This window comes from Monodelphis domestica, chromosome 2 (assembly GCF_027887165.1).
Source record: "Monodelphis domestica isolate mMonDom1 chromosome 2, mMonDom1.pri, whole genome shotgun sequence".
NCBI lineage: Eukaryota > Metazoa > Chordata > Mammalia > Didelphimorphia > Didelphidae > Monodelphis > Monodelphis domestica.
Genome location: NC_077228.1, coordinates 543,066,056 through 543,087,758, shown reverse-complemented (window position 1 = coordinate 543,087,758; position 21,703 = coordinate 543,066,056). Strand labels below are relative to the sequence as shown.

Genomic DNA, 21,703 nt, shown 5'->3' with positions numbered 1-21,703 from the left:
CATGTGACAGCTGGGTGCCTCCATTTCCCCATCTGTAAAATGGGGAGGACGCCGCCCCCTCTCTCCAGCTGGCTGGTCCTGGGGACCCCCCATGAGGGAGTTAATAAGAGCGTGGGGGGAGGGGGAGGGGGAGGCCTCGAGGTAATCGTCTTCTTTTCCTTCTCTCTGGGCTAATTGAAGAGTCCACATTGTCCCTCCCCAGAGAAAGACCCCTTTGTCTGGCCGGGCTCCCTCCTGGGGCCTCTCTGCTCCCCGCCCCGCCCCGTCCGGTCCCTCTGCCTGGGCCTCCTCCTCCTCCTCCTCCCTCTCTGTCTCCCTTCCTCAAGTCTCTGTCCACGGCTGCTTTCCCGCCACTGTGCTGGTGCTGCAGGCCACCAGGCGCTCCGTCCCTCCGGGCCGGGTTCCCGCCTGCCAGTTTCTTTCTGGCTGGGTGTCACCTGCAGCCGCAGCCGCATTCCTCCACCCCAGGCCTATCTGGACGCTAATCCGGGACCGCCTTCCTCCAGGCTGTGTCCTAGCAACGGATTAGAGTCTGCAGGGGGGGAGGGGAGGGGAGCTGCCCGGAGGACAAAGGCTTGGCAGGGGGGGAGGCGGCGGGCCGGCTGCAGTCAGGGAGCCCCCCTGGTGGCCTCCGCCTGCCGGCCTTCACCCTCCGGAGATGCCCAGTCTGTGAAATGGGCTCATGAGGGCTCGCGCTTGTGCGGGGCTGAGCCCCCCCCCCCCCCCCACGGTTAAGGTGGTCTCGGAGGCCTTGGGGCCCATTTCGTAGATGGGTAAAGGGAGGCCCAGGCGCAGCCTTCACGTGCTGGAGGCCTTCCTGCCCCGAGCCCAGCCCTGTGTTTCGGGGCCTCCTGCGGCTCCGGTAGCCCCCAGGCTCGCCTCGTCCCGCCTCGGGCTGCGGATGCCCAGGAAGGGAAGGTGACTTGGCGCCGGGCAGGGCTGGGCCTCCCTTGTGGCGGGGCGGGGGAGGGGGAGGCCCTGCTGGCCCGGCTCACCCTGCTGGGGGGGCCGGGGGAGGCGAGGGTGGAATCTGGGCCCGGGGAGCCCCCCAGAGCCAGGCCGTCCCTCCCTCTGCGGGGCCTGGAGCTCCCCGAAAGCTCCAGAGGAGAGAAATCGGGGGATGACCCTCCCGTCTGGCCAAAGGATTCCTGGGAGCTGGGGGGAGGGGGAGGGGCCCCCGACCGCGAGCTAACAGAAGCGGCGGGCGAGTGGACGGACAGAGGGATGGACAGAGGGACGGCGGGCGGCCGCCGGGCCTGCGCAGACCTCGGGGTGGCCGGAAGGCGGGCGGGGAGGCAGCGGCTCTTCTCCAGGCCGCGTGTGGCCGCAGGACGGGGCTGGCTTGTGGGCCAGGCAGGTTGCCCAGTGGTTAGCGCCGTCGCGGCTGGGTCCGGCTTTGGACGGGTCCTTCCTCCGGGCCCTTAGGCGGGGGAGGGCGGGACGTCCGGCCCCCCCGAGCTCCGCCTCTCCTGGCAGAATCTCTCCCCCTCTGATGGGCCGCGGCTGTGCGGCGCAGCACAATTGGGCTCTTGTTGTCGCCTCGCCTCGGCCCTCTCCGGCCTTGTGTCCTCGGGGAGTCCCCGTGGGCGGCGCTCTGAGGGTGGACGGCCCTGGTCCGCCTGCCGGGCTGAGAGCGTGAGGCTGGAGGAGACCCCACGCGCCGGGGTTCAATGGCTGCAATGCTGGCTTTGGAGCTGCCAAGACCTGAGTTCGAGTCCTGCCTGGGGGACTTCGTGGCCGTGGGACCTGGCCAAGATCACTTACCCGTGGGCGCTGCGTGACCCTGGACAAGTCCCGTAAGCCCTGCCACCTGCCCCGCCACTCTCTGGCGCCTCCTCGGCAGGAACAAGCCGGAAGGTGAGTGTGTGCGAGTGGTGATTGCGGGGCGGAGCTTCACCCCGGCTGGCCCGTGACCTCCCGCCCTTTCCTGGTGCCCCCTTTCTAACGGGAGACCCCAAAGCTGCCGCCCCTCCCTCGCCCCCGCCGGTGTGCTCTGCGGTGCCCGGCGGGCGTTGGCACCTGGCTCTGCCCCCCGCTCCGGGCCGGCCTGGTGCCCGGGGCCGAGGGGCCTCTGCTTGGAGGCGCCCCCGTCCCCCTTGTCGGACCTCACCGTGCCTCCTGGGAGCAGGCGGCTGGGCCCATCGGCTCGTGGGACGTGGACGTCCGGGGCTGCCTCGAGGGCTTATGGGGGAGGCCGCCGGTTAGAGGCACGAGCGCTGCCCACCGGGGCTGCCGGCGTCGCAGATGAGCCCGGGGCTCAGCCCGACTGCCCCAGAGGGTGGCTGGGAAAGGCGAGGGATCGGGCAGGAGGCCCAGGATCCCCGCCGGAGCCGGACAGAGTGCGGCCTTGTTTCAGCCGGGGGGGGGGTGCCTGCCTCCGCCATGCCCCGCGCCCTCCCTGCCTTCACTTGAGCCATGGTGCCCTCTCCGCCGTACTCAAGGCCTGGCGCAATCTTCCATGCTGCCCGCCTGGATGGTCTCTTGGGGTCTCTGCCTTCCATTTGGGCACCCGGCACCCCTGACGGCTCATCCTCCTTTCCTCCTCTGCCTCTCAGAAATCACCACTGGGTCCACATCGGAGGCCCTGGGTTCCGATCTCGCCCCCGTGTGTATCTATTATCTATCTCGAGGAGGAGGCCGCGCTGGAGCTGAGGCGCTGTGGTCCTTGGCTCCAGCTGCAGCCCGGCATCCTTGCCCCTGCAGTTTCCATCGAGGCCCGAGAGCCTCTTCTCGCCCCTGAGGATGGAGTCAGTTGCCCTTCCCAGGGGCTCCCAGCAAAGCCGCCTTTCCCAGGGAGGACGATCCCGGCTCTGGACATCAAAGGCTCCTCGCGAGCCAGGGCTCTCATTACCCATTAGCCCGCGAACTCCGCCTCTCCGAGCTGGGATCGAATTCCGAGCTTCGGCCTTTAATGGCTTCTCCCGTCCCTCTCAGCTTTCCAGATTAGATCGGCTACTGTGTGGAGGCGATCCTGGGCTTTTGTGCCTGCTGGATATGTCTCGGTCTCTCCCTTTGTCTTTGTCTCTGGCTGGGTCTCCCCCAGCCCCCCCCCCCCACGCCCGTGGGCATCCCCTGCCCCCCATGCACACACGCGCACGTGCGCACACACACACACACACACACACACACACACACACACACACACGCTGTGGAGACTCCCCCGCCCCCTCCCAGGCCTTCTGGTCCCCAAGTAAAGGGTTTGCATCTGGAAGTGTCTGCTGGAAGCCGATCGGTCCGTGGTCCAGACCCAAATCGCTTCTCCCTCAGGCTGAGCCCTTGGTGGGCCTCCCTGTGAGCTCCCCGAGGAGGGCGGCTCTCCATCCACTCCTCCATTCAGTCAGGACATTTGAATGGCCAATTGGGGAGGTCCGAGCGTGGGCTCCTGTTTCTGTCTGGGGGCGAACCCTGGGCCCGATTGCACACGTTGGGTTGCCCGCTTGGTTCTTTTATTCGCGACCCCCAAAGATAGGAAGGAAAGAAGCCCTGAGCAGGTGCCTACCGTGTGCCCAATGCCAGGTGCTGGGCTGAGCACGACTTCACTGGGTCCTCCCAGGAGCCCTGCTGTGGTGACGCCCATTTTATGGATGAGGACACTGAGGCCGCCAGAGGAGAAGTGTTTTGCCTCGGGTCACAGGAAGGGGCCTCCCCATCCCTGGACTCCATCTGGGCCCCAGGGCTATCTCTGCCTGTGCAGACACCCTCCTGGAGCTTCTCTGTGGGGTCCACGGCCCCTGCCCTGCCTGCACCCCTTGGCAGCCACGTCCTGGCACTGCGCTCTTGTCCTCTCTGTCCCTCCCTCCCGGTCCCCCTACTCCGCTCCATCCCTTGCCCTGCGCGGCCTCTTCATAGTCCTCTCCAAGGGCGTCCCACTGGGGCACTAGCGACGTCTGGGCGGGGCGGGGCACGTTCTGGCCTTGACCCCGGGCACTAGAGGTCATCCTCGTCACCCTAACTGCTATGGGGCCAGCCTGGCACACAGCAGGCACTTCGTGCTGCTTTCTCAATTCGTCCCGTTCTTGGCCCTTTCCCGGGCCTCCAGGCTCTGGTCCAACTCGCTGAGCTGCAGCTGGCCGTGTGGGGGCTGCCCCAGGCTCGCCAGTATTCTGAGAGCTGGAGGGCCCCTGCCGGAAGCCTTGCTTTCTGGGGTTCCCTGCTGGGTGCTCCTGGGCTCGGCTCTCTGGTGCTTCCGGGCCCTCAGGCTCCGGGACTGTAAATGCCCGCTAGCGAGTGTGGCTGGGCCGGGCAGGGAGCTCGTGGAGATGCCGTTCCCGCCTTCTCCCCCAGACAGGTTACCTCTTGCTCTCCCCAACATTACTAATCGCACTAGCGCGTTGCTTTGCATGTCAGGACATCACAGTGGGAGGCAGGCAGACCTCTTAGCCTAGAGGGCTGCACCCTGGGGTGCTGGGAGAGCAGGACCCAGGCTTTGACCGGGTCCCCCGCAAGTTGGTTGAGTCCTAGTTCCTCAGGGCTGCTGAGGGACCACACTCTCTTTTCTGCCTCTCGGTGGCACTGGGCACACACATGGGGCGCTTGCGCATTGGAAACTGACTGCCAAGAAGCCACTAAGCGATCTCCAGGCATCCCATCCCTGGGTCCTGGCTCCTGGGCTTGGTGCTCGTTCACACTCGGGGCCTTTGGGCCCAGACACAAAGGAGGTCCTCGTCCCGGCCTCGCCAGGTGCTGCTGCTCAGGACCAGAGTGTGGGCAGGGCGTGAGCCGAGGCCTGGCTTGGACAAGGGAGTGTGACTCACGACGATGCGCCCTCCCACTGCAGGAGGCCTCGCTCTGCGGGCTGGGAGGCGGCCTGAGCTCGGAAGTGTTCCTCCATGATAAATGGGTCCTGGCTGATGTGACACCTGACAAGCGATGGCATGTTGCTCATTCTCTGGGGAGACGGATGGAGTCATGGCTGCCAGGAATTGTTGCTACTTAGATAAAATAGGTTTTGCTGTCAAAGTATGGCTCTGGGGGGAGGGGAGGGCAGCTGGGTGGCTCAGTGCATTGAGAGCCAGGCTGAGAGATGGAAGGCCCTTGGTTCCAGTCTAACCTCAGACATTTCCTAGCAGTGTGACTCTGGGCAAGTCACTTAATCCCCATTGCCTAGCCCTTGCTGCTCTTCTGCCTTGGAACCATATTGATTCTAAGATGGAAGGGAAGGGTTTTAAAAAAGGTATGGCTCCAGGGTAGATGGCTCAGCATCTGGAAGGGACCCATAAATCAATCATCCAGCCAACAAGCAGTGATTTAGTGCCAGCTGTATTCAGGCACTGAAGATACAAACAAATCTGGAACAGTGTTTTCCCTCAGGCAGCTTGTGTTCTCTCACGTCACGGGCATCTTTCAGATTAGGGCGGAGGGGAGGCATGTTCCCGAAAAGCCAGAGCCCTACAACCCAAAGTGGCCTCGGATTCCTGATGTAGATGTTGGCGGAAGAGAGGGCCCACTGAGTAGCCTTGAATGGCGGCTTTTCCCAGCAAGCCATGCAAGTGAGATCCCATAGAAGTGACCACTCTTTATCTGAGGCCCATTCAGTGGAGCCTACCACCTGCTCTCTGCCCCAAGGTAGGCTCCTGCACTAAGCTTTTAATGATTGACCGCCTGGCAACAATTCTGCCCCCAGAAATTCCCCCTGATCGATGTCTGGAGAAGGGTCCCCCCCCCCCCCCGTTTCCCCAATATCCCAGACCTTATTTCTTAAAGCACCCGTTGTGTTGTTTCATCAGCTGGTCGTGGAGGGAAAATCATGGGAGACAAATGAGATTCTGAGAGCTTTTGAATGCATGGCTGACTCCAGCTGGCCAGGGGCTCCCCAGGTACAATGGCATTTATCTTTCAGGTAATTTATTAATACGACTTAGGGGCTGACATTGCCAGGAGAAGGTCAAATTCCATTCATACCCTCTTGTCATGTTATCTCAGAGCTGTCCATTAGCCCCTGAGAAGGTGTGAGAAGGAGAACAGAGCTCATTCCTCCTCTGCTGGAGCCTCAGATGCCTCCCCTCCTCCTCCCCCACTTTGCTCCCCCCCCCCCCCCCCCCATGGCCAGCTTTGTGGAGTTTGGTGTTAGGTTTCCTGTTCTCTTTGGTCTGTTCCCTCAGGAATCCGCTGCCAGGGAGAGAAGGCGGTGTCATTTCTTTGTGAGTCAGGCCCCCGGGTCACAACCGCCATGGCCTCATACTTGTGCAGCCCTCTCCTCTCCCCTCTTGAGGCCATATCCATTCACTGAGCAAACACTATAGTCTCGGGGGCAGGGGACAGAAGGCAGGAATACACATAGGGAAGGGGTGTCTTCTCTCTGCTCTTTGGGGCCACGCGTCGCGGTTCTCATCTCCCAGAATTCAGCTTCTAGTTTGGGTTTGGGCCGCCATTTGCATCTACAGTGTTGCACTTTCTTCTTTGCGCTGATTTCCCTCTGCCTCGGTTCCCCTGACTCTCCTGGCTTCTCCAGATCTGTCATGTCCGCCGTTGCAGAGAGGACAGAATGATTCCATTCTTCTCTCAGACCAGCTGCTCCTTCTCCACTGGGTGGGACCGCGTAGCTAACTGGTCAAGATAGAGGGTGATCTCGACACGCCTTTGTGGGCGTGGCCTGGCACAGTAGGTGCGCAGAGCTGTTTCTTGACTGGTGTCTTGGTTGTCAGACTCTTCCGGGGTCTTCACCCACCACAGGCGGGAGGTCAAAGCAGAGCCATTCCTGCCATGCTCGAATGGGCGGCCAGAGCTGGATAGGGAGTCTGGACCTCTCTGGGGGGCCCAGGTTTCGGGAAGTGGCGTGAGCTGGTGCCCCTCGTCTGGTAGGGAGCGAGGCTAGAGGTCAAGCCACCGAGGGCCATCAACCAAGTTTTCTGAGGGCCCGAGCAATATGGTGGCCAGGAGGAGCGCCCAGAGAAGAATCAAGCAAGAGAGCTTCGGGAGGTGGACCAAAGGGAGGATGAGAAAAATGGCGATGGCAGTCAGCTACCATTCATGGGGCACCTGCCCTGTACGAGTCGGGGGCTCTCAGGATCCCCATTTGACAGAGGAGGAAACTGAGGCACATAGCAGGAAAGGCACGGTCACAGGGCGCCTCCGTGTCTGAGGCTGGATTTGAACTCGGGTCTTCCGGACCCTGGGCCCAGTGTTGTGTGCACCATGATAAGGTTGCCTAATGGTCCTCAGCAGTGTAGACGATGGCAGCTCCCGTTTCTGTGGAACTTGTACCGTTAGAAGCACTTTATCAACAGCCGGCCTGTCGGAGCTTCCCAAGCATTCCCGTTTTAGCATCCCCCCCTCGCACCCCTTCCTGCCCCCCCTCGCACCTTCCCCCGGCGTCAGGCTCAGGTGCTTTGCCAATCACCCAAGAGGCTGCCGAGGCCAGAGATGGGCGACTGGGCCACTGCCCACCGGGGGGGGGGCCCTCGGTCCCTGCCTGGAGCCGCTCTTTGGCCCCCGGCCCTCGGCTCGGGATCGAGAACCACCTTTGGGTGAACAGGACTCAGGGACTCGGGGCTCCCTCTGGGACCCGGCTCACCCCGAGCTCTGCTTTGCCCCCCAGGGAGGTAGCTGGGTGCAGCTAAGGGACACAGGGGTGGTGGGTGCTACAGGGCTGGGCCTGCAGTCAGGAAGCCCCGAGTTCAAATCCAGCCTCAGACACGCGCGGTGACTGAGGGTGAGCCTCAGTGGCCTCATCTGTAAAACGGGGATAATAGCAGCACCGCCCTCCCAGAGCGGTCGTGAGGCTCAAAGGGAGTGACGTGTGGAGCCCTGGGCACCGGCCTGGCACCCACAAAGGCAGATCCCGGCCACATCACTGCCCGGCGGTGGTGACCCCTCGAGGGCAGGGACGGGCTTTGGGCCTTTCTGTTTCCTTAGAATTCAGCGTGGGGGGCCGAGAAGGGCCGGAGCCCCCCAGCTCACACCAGTGTGGCCCCCCAGGCCAAGAGGGGAGGGGAGAGACCAGCGGAGACCTCAGGCACCCCACAGCCGTGATGGGGAGCCCCGGACTCCTCTGGACCCCACGGCTCAGAAATCCCCTTTGCACGTGACAGGACCAGCGTGGGGGGTCCAGGGGGCCGGCAGTCCTCCCCCTCCTGCCTCTGCCTCTCCTCCCCCATCACTCTCCCCTCCCCCGCCCTGGGCCTTGGGGTGGGAATGGGCTGGAGATTTCCGGCCACCACGCTGGGCTGCGTTCTCTGGCCTGGCGCTCCCTCTAGTGGCTCCTCCTAGGCCTGACTCCGGCCTGTCTGGCCTCCTCTGTGCAGGCCTGTGAGCCCACCTCATTGGTTCTCCGCCAAGACCCCTGGGAGCTGCGGGGGAAGGAGGTGGGGGGGCAGCCGCTCCCTCCTGTGCTCTTCCTCCTCCAGGAAGCCTCCCGGCCCTTCCATCTCGGGTGCGGCGCGGCCCCTGGAGCTCCTGGAGGGCGGGGATGCCTTTTGCCATCCTTGGTGCCCCCAGCGCTTGGCCCAGGGCCTGGCACACAGCGGGCGCTGACCCTTGATAGATGGGCCTCGTTTCAGAGAGGAGGGAGCTGAGAGTCAGCATGTTTTAGGCTTTCCTTGGGCTGCTGTTCCCCAGGGCGAGCGGAGATTCGAACTCAGGCCCTTGAATCCAGCACACCTCCATCAGGCCAGGGATGACGCACCGCACTCCCCGGGCCGCACGTTCCAGAGCTTTCAGAAGCAGAAAAGGACTCGGGGAAGGAGGTGGGCAGCCTTGTCCTGGGACGTCCGAAGGGATCTCGGGGTGATTCCAAGCTCAGCCCCCCACTTTACAGAGGAAGAAACTGAGGCCCGTGGAGGGCTCCCCAAGGGAAGGGAGTGAGGGCAGAGCTGTGACCCGCCGGCACGAAGGCACCGTCTGGGCAAAGCATGGAGTGTTTCGGGGGGCTCGGCCTCCTGTGAGGGTCCCCCCGGATCTTGTCCTGGGCCCCGCCCCTTCCCGGGGAGCCCCGTCTTCCTGCTTCTCTCTGCACTTTCTCGGGCGCCCCCTTAAGGCTGCTTCCCCAGACAGCTCCCCTGAGGGAGGAAAGCCGAGCCTGCTGGGGGGCCTCAGCGTGTACCCCGGAACCCTCTCAGAGCCGAGGGGGTCACCCTGGCAGCCGACCTCTGCTGAATGGGGAGCACCCTGGGGTGCCATTTCCTGTTTCCGTTGCTGGGCCACGCTCTCCACCCAGACCCCCGTTTCTTCCCCAAAGGGGAGGCCCCTGAGGGCCCCCCCAGCTCCCGGCTTGCCACCTTGGGGAGATGGAGCGAGGAGGGAAACTCCTTTAGGGAAAGCATCTGGAAAATGGGCGCAAGCAGGCTCTGCCCTTCCTCAGCAGATTCTGCATTTGGTCTGAGAGGGTCAACGGGGCCCCCAGAGTGCACGTGTGCCCGGGCGGGGGGGCCGTGAGGCCGGGATTAGCTGTTCCCCACCTGCCGCCGCCCGCTGCGCTCCTCTATGCGCGGGGCCTTTCCCAGTCGGGCTGGGGCTGTCTCAGGCCGCTTGAAAAGGGGGGAGCCCAGGAGGCTCCAAGGAAGCGTCCAGCCCTGGGAATGGGGGGCACAGCAAACCCTTTGGGGGATTCCAGAAGACCCCCCCAACCCCCCAGAGAACGGCTGTCCTCCCCCCAGCAGCTGCTTGGCTTTCTTTGCTCCCTCCCTCATTCATTCCTTGTTCCTTCCTTTGTTCCTTCCCTCCCTCCTGCCCCCTCCCTCCTGCCCCCTCCCTCCTGCCCCCTCCCACCTGTTCCCTCCCTCCTGCCCCCTCCCTCCTGCCCCCTCCCTCCTGCCCCCTCCCACCTGCCCCCTCCCTCCTGCCCCCTCCCTCCTGCCCCCTCCCACCTGCCCCCCTCCCTCCTGCCCCCCTCCCTCCTGCCCCTACCTCTTACAGCTCGATATTGATTATACACACTAGCCAAGCTACAGAAGGAAGCCTGCCCTGCTCAGAGCCCCCGTCTGTCCTTCCGTGGCGGCCGGCACCCTCCTCCATCCTGGATCCTTGGGGAGGGTCTCTGGCCGCCATGCTGCAGAGGAGAGCTGAGCCTTCTCCCTTTGGCCCTGGAGGCGATGTCGCGCTGCCTCCTGCTCGCTTCCTCTGCTTCAGTGCCTGGGAGACTTCCCTGGCTTTCTGAAAGCCTCCCAGCCATCGTTTCTTACGGCTTGATGGTGGGCCCCAGTTTGCGGAGCCACACCCTGACTGGTGGGCATCCCCTCGACTCCCAGGTCTTGGCCGCCACCAAAAGGGCTTCAGAGACCCTTTTCTTTTTCCCTCGATCTCTCTGGGATGCAGACTCACTGGGACGAAGGTCTGCACAGTTTTACCATCCTTCAGGCCTGGTTCCACACCATGTCACAACTCCACCGACAATGCACCAGTGTCCCCAGTTTCCCACATCCCCTATAGCCTTTGTCTTTTTCCTGTCCCATTAGCCGACCTGCTTGGTGCAAGGGGGTGCCTCCGAGTCTTTGGAATTTGCACTCATTTGATTCATTGTGATTGGAGGCCTGTTTCGTGTGACTATGGATAACTTGAACCTGCCCACGGCCTTCGACCATTCACCAGCTGGGGAGTGAGTCACGACTCACATGTGCCTCTGAGCCCCCTGGCTTTGAGCCATGAGACGGCTGTACACATTCCCTCAGTTTTCCCTTTTCCTTCCAACCTTGGCTGCATTGGTTTGGTTCGTGAAAAGCCTCTCACGGTCACGTCATCAAACGATCCGTCTTCCGTCTGCGAGGCTCCCCCTCATGTAGCTGTCGATTCTCCAGCTGTCTGGCAGGAAGACCTTTCCGTGTCTTCCTGGTTCACTCACGATTCCCCCTTTCCTGCCTCGCTGGCCCTTTCCTGGTGTGTGGTGTGACATGCTGCTCTACACCTAGTTTCTGCCAGTCTGCTTTCCGGTTTTCCGAGCGGTTCTCGGCACACGGTGAATTCCCGTCTCCGGTTTGCTCAGACACGAGCTTCTGTTTCTATGGCGTTCCGTGTGTTTCAGAGCCGGTTCTGGATGGCTTCGAGGACCGCGTCTGGACTCGCTAAGCCGCCTCCCTTCGCGCTTCTTTCACTGATTCCCTGGATATGGCGGATGCTGTTTTTCCGGATGGATTTTGTGCTCCTTTCCTAGCTCTGCGCGCCGTCTGGGGCGGTTTGATGGGCAAATGAGTTGAGGTGGGTTTGTCCGCCATTTCTAGTAGATGGGCAGAGGGCCGGCCCCTGCCTCGCAGTCCCTGCTCCGGGCTCTGAAAGGAGTGGCGCGCCTGGGCCCGGCGCAGCTTCTGGCTCCGGCCGCCCGTCCCTTGGCCTCTGCAGGGCTGCGATGGGCATTGCCTGCCCGTCCCCTCCTCTGCCATGGCATCAGCAGGAGGCAGGGATGGACCGCCCTGGGGGGACCGTGTGGGGTCTGCCGGGCGGGGGATGGAGGAGGCCGGGGGGACGCGGCCCCTCTGCCTCCTCTGCTCCCCGGGCCCGGGCAGGGTGCCTCGTTGGAGAGCTCCCCCGGGGCCGCCCGCGTCAGTGCCGGAGATGCCCAACGAGGCCCCGCTAGGCAGGGGGAGAGTCAAGATTCTACCCCCAAAGCCAGGCCTGCCTGCCCCGCCCTGGGCAGCCAGAGGCCCGGGCGCCTCTCCCAGGCTGCCGGAGCTCCGTCCGGGCAGTGCCCGGCCCAGGGCGGGCCGTCCGAGCCTGGGACGGCTGTGGCCGGGGCGGCGCGGGGGGCCGAGGGACGGTCCTCGGTCAAGGTTAGCCAAAGCAAACGGGGCGCCGTTGGCCACCGCTCCGGGCGGCCTCCCCGCTGACTCAGGGGAACTCGGAAGAACAGCAAACAGTCTGTCATGGCAGAGCAAACATGGCGCAGACATCAAAGAGCCCAGCCGGTCAATGAGTAAGCCGGGGGGCATCGAGCGGCGGGCGGCCACAGCACCTGCCCCGGGCATGGCCTGCTCTGTGCGTGCGGAACCAGAGAGACGGGCTGGAATCCCACCTGTGACCCACAGCCTGCGGGAGCCTCAGTTTCCTCATCTGCAAAATGGGAGCAGTCATCCATTCCCATCTCGGAGGATCGTTCTGAAGCTCAGATGGGACAATCCACGCCCAGGGTTTGAAAGGAGGGGTCTGTCCAGTCTAGCACCCGGGCCCTCGGGAGGCGCACTTTAGAGAACAGCCACATCTGGAGCCCGAGGGCTCTCCGGCATGGGGCTGGCGAGCTCTTCAGCCTCTCTTCGCCATCCCATGGAGTGGCAGGGAAGGCATTTGGGTCAGGAGTCCCCAGTGAACCTGGATGCTGAAAACTGTAGAGAATCCGTGGCTCCATTGTGGCCCTCTCAGCCTTAGTCCGGGGCCTCCCAGCATGTGTGGACCCAAGAAACCACCTTCTTGGCCCAGTCAGGGGCCAGCCTGTGTCGATGGGTCCTTAGAAGGCAAATCCCATCACTGACTAGGCCTTTAATCAGCATTTCTTGTATGTTTGGACCTGTGGGAGTGTGTGCTTCCCACTGATTCATTATTTGCTCATCCATCCATCTGTCCGTCCGTCCATCCATCCGTCCATCCATCCGTCCATCCTTCCATCCATCCATCCATCCGTCCATCCGTCCGTCTATCTGTCCATCTGTCTGTCTATCCATCCGTCCATCCGTCCATCCGTCCGTCTATCTGTCCATCTGTCTGTCTATCCATCCATCTATCTATCTATCCATCCGTCTGTTCATCCATCCGTCCATCCGTCCATCCATCCATCCATCCGTCCATCCGTCCGTCCATCTGTCCATCCGTCCATCCGTCCGTCCATCTGTCCATCCATCTGTCCACCCGTCCATCCATCGGTCCGTCCGTCCGTCCATCCATCCGTCCGTCCATCCATCTGTCCATCCATCCGTCCGTCCGTCCATCCGTCCATCCGTCTGTCCGTCCATCCAGAGAGGTGGGATGAGAGGCAGCAAGCCAGGCAGGAGGAGGATGGCGGTCGGGGGCCATTTCAGAGAAGGGCTCGCAGGGGCTGTGTAGTCCAGTTCCTGCACCTTGTAGAGAAAGAAAGATCCATCCCAGATCGCAGGGACTTAGTCCAGAGGAGGGATTTGAACCCGGCTCCTCAGACTCCAAGTTGACACTCTTTCACTACGACCTGCTGCCTCTCACGCTGTGGTTCGGGAGCCCGGGTAGGTGCTTAAGAGGTGCCTGGTGAATGAGCGGATGGACAGACATATGTACGGACGGATGGATGGGTGGATGGACGGACAGACAAATGGACAGACGGACAGATGGTCAGCCGTCTCATTTTACAGCTGAGGAAACTGAGGCCCAGACCAGGCTGTGGGGGTGGGGACGCAGCTGTGAGGCTGGAGGGCGCTTGGCTGAGCCTCCCCCCGCCCGGCCCTCCCCGATCCTGGGCTTGAGCATCGTCGCTGCCCCTTCGGGCCGGGGGGACTCCGGGGGCTCTCGTGAGGGTCCCTCCAGCCCTTGGCCGGCGTGCGGTCTGCGAGGACGCGGCCGCCCCAGCCCGGCGCCCCCCGTGCCCGCCAGCGCTTCCCCCGTGAGGGGCTGGACGGGCTCCCCAGAGGAAGGGCTGCTCCGGGCTTCGGGGCTCCCAGGGGACCTTCCCTGTACAGGAGGAAACCGGGGCTCGCCGAGGGTCTTCGGCCAGGCCGGCCTCCCTGGCAGCAGAGCTGCCGTCTGGAGCCGAGGCGGGGGGGGTGTTTATGTGTGACGGGGGGCAGACGGGCCACGAGGCGCACCGGCAGAGAGGATGATGGGAAGTCGGACGAGGCTCTGCGGGTTGGCGGCGCCCCTCGGCCTCAGTGCAGGGAGGAGGAGCCTCTGTGGTTCCCCCAATCCCCGGAGGGGGGCTGGAGCTGAGCTTCCCCGGGCAGCAGCCACCCTGCCTTATCAGGGGCACGTCGGGGCCTCTGGGGGCGCCTGAAACCTTCCCTCCCCCCGTGAAAGCCCCCCCGAAGGAGATGGGGCCGCGTGGGAGGAGGGACCGGAAGATCAGGTTCTCCTCGCGCGGCCACTTCAGCAGGCATTTATTAAGCTCTGGCTGTATGCCTGGAGAGATCCAGGCTAAGTTCAGTCCGTCAGACGGCCCGTCTGCGGGCAGTTATTGAGCGCCCACTGTGTACCGGGCACGCAGGAAGCAGCCTTAGGAGATGCCGTCCTTTACGGTGCGACTGCCTGGGCCCAGGTTCCCGCAAGCACTCGTTGGGAGCGGTTTGAGGGGCTTCGCCCCACCCTACGAAGGGCCGCTGATCCTGGACTGACGCCGACGAGCCCGTCTCTCGGGTCCCAGGGGAGGAGTCCCAGCCCAGAGAGAGTAACTGTGGGGCAGGATTCGCACCCAGGCCCTCCTGACTCCCTGGTGGCCCCCTTCCGCTGTCTCTTCTTTGACGACCCCCTCAGGGAGGTGTCATCTGTGGAAACGGGGATGTGGTTCAGGAGGCTCCTGGCTGGGGATGGACGTTGCCAGGGCTCTGGCAGCTCCCCGGGGGCCCTGCGGTCATGCGGTCATCCAGGCTGGACCCACTGGTGGGAGAAGCCCCCCCCCTCCAGTCTGGAGCTACCGGGGCGGAGACGTGGGGCTGCCCACGTGGGGCAGGGCGCGCGGCAGGAAGAGGAGGGAGAGACGGGCTAGCAATGAGGATGGACTGATGTGACTCGCCAACGGCCCTCTGTGGGCCCTGGAGCCAGTGACTGCTCTGGAGGCTCCACTCGCCCTGTGTGCCTCAGTTTCTCCCTCCGGCCCCGGCGGCCCTGAGCCTGTGGCGGCTGATCCCTGGGCTGGGGGCGCGCTCGGATGGCCGCTCTGCAGTCTTGGTAAGTCGGGAGGGGAGAGAGCTGTCTCTGCTTGCCTGGGGGGGCACGTTTGACAGGAGATCCCTCTGCGGGAATGACTCTTCCTGGCCCCGCGGCAGCCCCTCGAGTCATTGGAGGAGCCTAGAGGCTCCCCAGACCACTCTCCAGAGGCACAAACCGGCCCAGAGAGGGAGGAGACGGGCCTGAGGTCTTAGGCAGGAGGAAGGGATGGCGGGAGGATTCCCACTCGGACCCCTGCCTTAAGAGCCAGTTGGTTTTCCGCTGCTTGCATGCCCCTGCCTTGCAGGTAGCAGAGCTGCTCGAGAGCCGAGACGTCCCTCTTTGGAATGGAAGCCAAGCAGGCCAGGGCAGGAACACGGCCCGGCTGTGGGTGCGGGGTGTCGGGAGCGAGAGCGGCGGACGTGCTCAAGCCCATTTCTCCGTCATAAAAGGGGGAAAAGGAAAACCACAAAGCGCTGAAGGCCGAAGCCTCCAAATCCGATTTCTCACTTCAGCTGAGAACTTAGAACTGGGAGCTGGAAGACGGGGTGGGAGAGGCGTCCGTGAGCCCTCGCTTGGAAGCCGAGAACCCCGAGTTCCAGCTCAGCTCAGGGCTTAGGTCTCTGGCCTCAGGCTCCTTGTCGGTGTGTGTCGGTAGCTGCTCAGGTCCTGCCTGTGATAGTTGTATTTGATTGGTGGGACCAAGCCGTTGTCTGCCAGGAGGCCACGGGCTCTGGTGGGCCAGTGCTGCCTGTCACTTCCTTTCCCGCCCACCTCTGGAGTCCTCAGTCTCTTTCACATTCAAGATAGTCCCAAGAGCTGTCAGTTTCATGTCTCTGGTCAGTTTCACCCCTGCTGAATCTCTGGTCAGTTTCACTTCTGGACCATTTCTAGTCCATTTCACCCCAGCCTCTCCCATCTGGCATCTTCTTTCTCCTGGCATCCCCTCCCCTCTGGGTTATGGCGATTGTTTCCGTGAGGTCTGCCTACCTCCAGTCTCTCTCCATTTCCACACTGATGACTTTCCTAAAGGGCAGAACGTAACCTGTAATAGCTCCCTAGGCCCTCCAGGACGCCTTGTCGGGCACACAAAGCCCTTCCTAGCCTCACTCTCCCTTCTTCAGGGCAGCCCCTCCCCCTTCAAGGGTGTCTTTTTTGACTTTGAGCCTCAGTCTTCTCGCTTGGGCCCCCTCCCAACCCACCCCTGATGCTCCTTGTTCAACTGGAGGAAAACTTTCCTACCCCTCAGGCTAGCCCTTCACATACATGAATTCTGACTCTGACCTGCTAAGATCTGCTCTTTTCCAGGCTCAACATTCTCATTTCTATTAGCTGATGCTCAAAGAGGGTCTTCATGCCCTTCTCCGTCCCAGTCACCGTCGTCTGGACTCCTTAGAGCTCATTATGTCGCCCTGCAATGGGCCCTGCGTTGGCCCTTCCTCTTGGTGTCATCTGAGATCTCATTGAGTTCTTCGGCTGCCCTAATTTGGTCTCCTGTGGCCCTGACTGATTGATCTGGGGCCTCAGTTTCCCCATAATGAGGTTAGACCAGACGTCCCTGGCAGCTTGGCATGGGGCTCTGTGAGCCGACCTAGAGACTGTGCCCGTGTCTCCGAGTGCCCAGCTGCCTCTCTCCGAATATCTCTCTATTGCTCTTCCTGCTAGACGCGGGAAGGCTTGGTCCCCCTGGTCCAAATCGAGTCTCCCCCACTTGTGTCCTCTGCCCTCTTGCTTGGCCTGCCTCCATCCTCCTTCACCTACAACTCCTGCCTTTCCCTCTTTATGGGGAATCCCCCCCCCCAGCCTAGGAAACGTCCTTGAAAGCTGAATCAAGCTTCCATTGCCCTGCTGCACGCGCACCGCTGGCAGAATTCTCCCCCCCTTCCCGGCCCCCTGAACCTGGCCTCCGTTGTCCTCTGTGCTACTCCTCCAGGGCTCCCGGCCAGCGGTTTGGCCTTTGCTGACCTTTCCTCGTCGGCCTTCCCACTTGGATTGCAGCTGGAAGGAATTCTGTCTCCCTGAAGATTCCGAGGCAGCCCCTTCCCCGGAGTCACCCCCTGCCGGGCACGGCTCCTTTGGAGCAGGAGAGAGATGGGCTCGGGGCTCCCGGGGGGTCTGAGGGGATTGGGCTCCTCCTCTCCTCAGAGGAGAGGGCGATTCTGGCCCGAATGGCTGGCCTGCATTTGGGCTCTAAGACGCTTGGGAATTGGCAGTCTGTGATCTGCTGCTGTCACTGGGGCCGACACAAGCAGGGCCGGAAGGGGCAGTTGTGGCCTCTTGTGTGTTGGTGAAGAGTCTGGCTCTTTGGGACGTCTCCACGGGCGTGTCTGTGGACGTTTGCCCACACGTGCCGTCTGTACCAACGCCTGATCTTCCCGTGTGGCACAGAAACACGTTCCTCGGGCTTGCTCCAGTTTAGACTATTTTATGGCAAGCCCTGCCCCCTCCCTCCTCCCTGCCGCCCCGCCCCCTCCCTGGACCTCATACCCTGGAGGCCCAGAGAGCCTCTGTTCCCTCAGTGGGTCTTTCACTAGTCTGGCCCCTGGCCCAGGGGCTCAGGTCAGGCCAGGAGGAAGGCCCGGATCTGAACGGGGAGGAGCCACCTGGGCTTCTGAAGGAATGCCTGGGTCGGGGGCACGTGTCCATGGATGGGGCTGGCTGCCTCCTTCCGTCTGAACAGCTACAGGCAGAGAGAGTGGCAAGAAAGCGGCAGAGGACTAGCGTTTCCGCAGGGAGCGCACGCTCGAGGCAGGCCTCATAAGAACTCTTCTAAGAAGATGTGGATAGATAGAGCTCCAGGCCTGGAGACGGGACGTCCTAGGTTCAAATCTGGCCTCAGACACTTCCTAGCTGGGTGACCCTGGGTGAGTCACTCGACCCCCATGGCCTAGTCCTTGCAGCAATTTTGCCTTGGAAACAATACACAGTACTGATTCTAAGACAGAAGGCAAGGGTTGGGGAAAAAAAAGATGCTTCAGAGATCGGTCCCTCAAGGTGCATGTCAGGGAGCAAGCATTTAGTAATCACCCACTGTGTGCCCAGCACAGGCATTGGCTCCCTGGGTACAGAGCCCGAGAATGAAGCATTCCTTGCCCAGGAGGAGCTAAGTTAGCCTGCAGGACAGTGGAGACAGTGTTGTCTCAGGAGTGGCAGGTTCTAGTCCTGCTTTAATGTTCACTGTCTCTACAGCTTGGGTCAAGCTCCTTCCTCAGGTTTCCTTGTTTAGAAAGTGAAGGAAGAGGCTAGATGAGGTCAGTCACTCGATAAGCATTTATGAAGTACCTACTATGTGCCGTGCCCTTGACCAAGTGCTAGGGATGCAAAAAGAAGCGAAAGGCAGTCCCTGTTCTCCAGGAGCTTCCACCTCTAGAACTGGGCTCCCAAGAAGTTCTGTCAGTTCCTCCCCTCTAAAAGAGGGCCTAGAACACCTTTGCCAGCCTAGATCTCAGGCCCTGTGAAGTGACCGGCCTGTGGCCCTGCTTCTCCTGGATCAGAGACAGGTTTCGAATCTGGACATCTCATCCTCTTCTGGCCTTTCTCTTTCCCCACTAGGCCAGCCACATGGTCTCTCTTACCTGCTTCCTCCTCCCCGTGGCCTTGGGCAGCTCCTGCCTGGGGCTCAGCAGGCATTTCAAGCTTCATTGGTCTTATTGCCCCATCCTGTAACTTGGATTGCAGCCCTCTGGACTTGGAGTGCAGGAAGGAGGGGGCAGGGCCAGGGAAGCCCACAGAAACTGGCCTTGGAGCTCGCGAGGATTTGCAAACCAGAGGATACAACTCTCATCATTTGGGTGGGATCAGCCCTCTGCATCAGGGGATCGATCTGAGAGCCAGGCTCGCCAAGAGCAGATGTTCGTAACTGGCTGATCCCCAGGGCAACTGCTAAGGGCCAAAGGCTCATAACTAAGCCATTTGGTTCACTTTCCCTGAGAAAGTTCTTGGGGAAGCGCAATCACTGCAAAGGCAGCTTGATTAATGAGTGACTTTCTGTGGTGGCCTTGGCTGGTAGGTGGCTGCTAGCTCTTCTAGCTCCGCTGCTTCTGCTCTGGGTCCAGCCTGAGGGAGGGCAGGCGGCCACCCTTTGGGTACACATAAAACCTGGGAGGGAATGGAGCTGGGAAGGAAAATCCTGTCCCCCTGAGCCTTCTCTTCAGCTGGCTAAGCAATTCCAAACCCACCCAGCAATAACTGCCTCACACTGGTTTAAATACAGCAGATCCAAAGACAAAAAAAGTGGTCCTTGTCCTCAGGAAGCCTCTATTCTTGCAGAGGGCTGTTCACTGATTTAGAGAACTTAGAATGCCTCAAAGGCCATGAAGTCCAACCCAAGAAAGGAGAAGTTAAGAGGTACAAAATAATATGATGAGAGAGAGGACTCTAGCATGGAGGTGAGGTCAGGAAGGAAGGAGCACAGATGATGATGGTCCTGCCTCTGAGAAGAGGTGGAGATGGAATGTCGAGTCCAGGAGTTCTGGGTGTGTGTGACATGGCAAGATTGGTGGTTGAATGAAGGGAGCACTAGAGAAGGGAGAGACTGGAGGCAGACAGACCCCTGAGCAGCTACTGTTATAGTACATCCGTAAAGTGGTGATGGCCTCTGATGGGCTGAGAGCCATGTCAAGGGAAAAGGCAGTGAGTTAGAAAGATGGTGCTGAGGTGTAATGGACCAGAGATGTTGGGGAGGGGAAATGGACCTCAGATGGGGGGTGGGATGGGGTGTGAAGTCAACCAAAGACTAGAGAGGTGAAATTGAGCAGAGATGCTGCAGAGGTGAAATTGAACAGAGATGCTGTAGAGGTGAAATTGAACAGAGATGCTGCAGAGGTGAAATTGAACAGAGATGCTGCAGAGGTGAAATTGAACAGAGATGCTGCAGAGGTGAAATTGAACAGAGATGCTGCAGAGGTGAAATTGAACAGAGATGCTGCAGAGGTGAAATTGAACAGAGATGCTGCAGAGGTGAAATTGAACAGAGATGCTGCAGAGGTGAAATTGAACAGAGATGCTGCAGAGGTGAAATGAGAGATTGAGGGTCAGAAGATCTAGGCTCTGCTCGCTTCTTTGTGATATCGGAGTGGTCATGGAGCAGCTCAGTGGATAGAGCATTGGACTTTGTTTCAGGAAGACCTGAGTTCAGATGCAACTTTAGGCATTTATTACTAGCTCTGTGACCTCAGACAAGTCATGCGACCTCTGTCTCATTTTCCTTCATAATAAAGGGGAATAATACCATCTACCTCCTAGGTTTGTTATGAAATAATTAAGGTGAATGCTGGATATTTTTATTTAAAAGAACATCATTTGCTCGTGGTGGAGGAAGGCTCTCCTACTTGTGGGTTAGAGGATGGTCCTAAGGTCACCAGCACCTGGCCGCAGATCTCACCCCTAATCTGCAGCGTCCCTGGGCCTCTGGCTACTTCCATGTCAGTGAAGGGCATTTGCTTTGATTCTGCTTGTCCACAGGGGAAAGCGCAGGCGTAGTGAGTGGGGATACGGAGGCTGGTTTTATCTGGATATCAGGATTTGACCATCAGAACTGTAAACATGGTCTTGGCTTTCTCAGGATGGAGTGAGCTCCCTGTCACTCACCGGAGGCTTCCAAGTAGAGTCCGGGGATGACTCTCTGGGGACAGAAGGATTTAAAGGGGATCCATGTTTCAGGGAGGCTATCAGGCTGGAGGTTGGACTCTGCAGTAACATCTCCAGTGAGTTCTGAGTGAAGGTTTCTAGAAATCATCTCGAAAAAGGGCACCGGACATGTGGGTGGGGACGGACCAGGGTAGATCTGGGACAAATAATTCGGAGGGGCCGTATGTTAAGCGGGTAACCCAGCAGACAGCATCATGCAGGCTGGGAGATGGATTCTGTCTGTCTTTGCCTCCTCCCTCCCTGCCCCAGGGCCTGGTGCCCATGAGAGGCCCCTTCCCACATGCTTACTCACCCCCCTTTGAGTTGCTTCCTTGGCAGGCTCTGGGACACGCCCTGGCTGGAGGTTTTCATGCTCAGATGCTCTGCCTGTCTGCTTGGATGATGCCCTTCCCCTTCCCCCGCCCAGTGAACAAGCCTTTGCTTCGACGGAGCCGATGCCCTCCCCGGTCTGCCCCTGGGCTTTCATGGCCCCAAATGAGAGGGAGGGCGAAGGAGAACACAGGCCTCCTTCCTATTTCCGGGGCAATGGGTGTTCCCCACTGTGTGCACGTGGGTGTGTGTCCTGGCGTTTGGTGCAGCCCCTCATTGGGTGGGGGACGACACAAGGACGCGGGCCTTGAGGAGGGGGGTAGGGACTTGCCCAGGGTCATGCTGTTGGAAGTGGGGGCCAGGATTTGGACCCGGGCATTGTGACTTTGGATCCACGCACCATCGACTTCCCCAAAGTGCCTCCGCTGCAGATGCAGATGGCTCCCAGCGTCCTCCTGAAAGGGCCACCCCGGGCCGGCAGGAAGGACCCCGCCGCTGCCTCAGTGGCCCTGTCGGCGGGCCCGGGCCGTCCCAGAGGCTGCCCCTGCCAGGCCCCGCTTCTCCCAGGTCCAAGGGCTGTGGGCCGTGGGAAGAGCAGACGCTGGGCTTGGCGGGATTGTGCTGAAGGCCTCACCCTTGGGGCAGGGGGACGTCGGGGTCCATAGCCGGCGTCCCTGGGGACCTTCCTAGGGTCCTTGGGGCACATTTCTCCTGGCTGTGGGGGAGCCTCCGGACCTCGCCTTCCAAAGCAGGGGAGCAGGTCAGCGGGGAGAAGCTCCCGAGCTTCCTTTGCTTCCAGCCGAGGCCCGACTGCCCTGGGAAGATCGCAGGGGAGACCCCCTTGGGCCCAGCTCCCTGGGTCCGGGCCCCTGGCCGGCCTCTCCCCTGAGCCTTCTTAGGGCAGCGGCTTTCCCGGCTCCGGAGGGAAGGGCCGGCTCGCTCCCCAGTGGTCAGGAAGGAGTTAATGGAGGCCGGCCGGGCTCCGCCTGGGTCTCCTCTAGAG

At 61.3% G+C, this 21,703-nt stretch overlaps 1 protein-coding gene across 1 annotated transcript in view; it reads left to right on the top strand.

Annotated features, from left to right (window-relative positions):
* COL18A1 (collagen type XVIII alpha 1 chain) overlaps positions 1–21,703 on the top strand; it is a 65,184-nt gene that overhangs the window by 5,803 nt on the left and 37,678 nt on the right. The gene's annotated exons all lie outside the window — the stretch shown is intronic.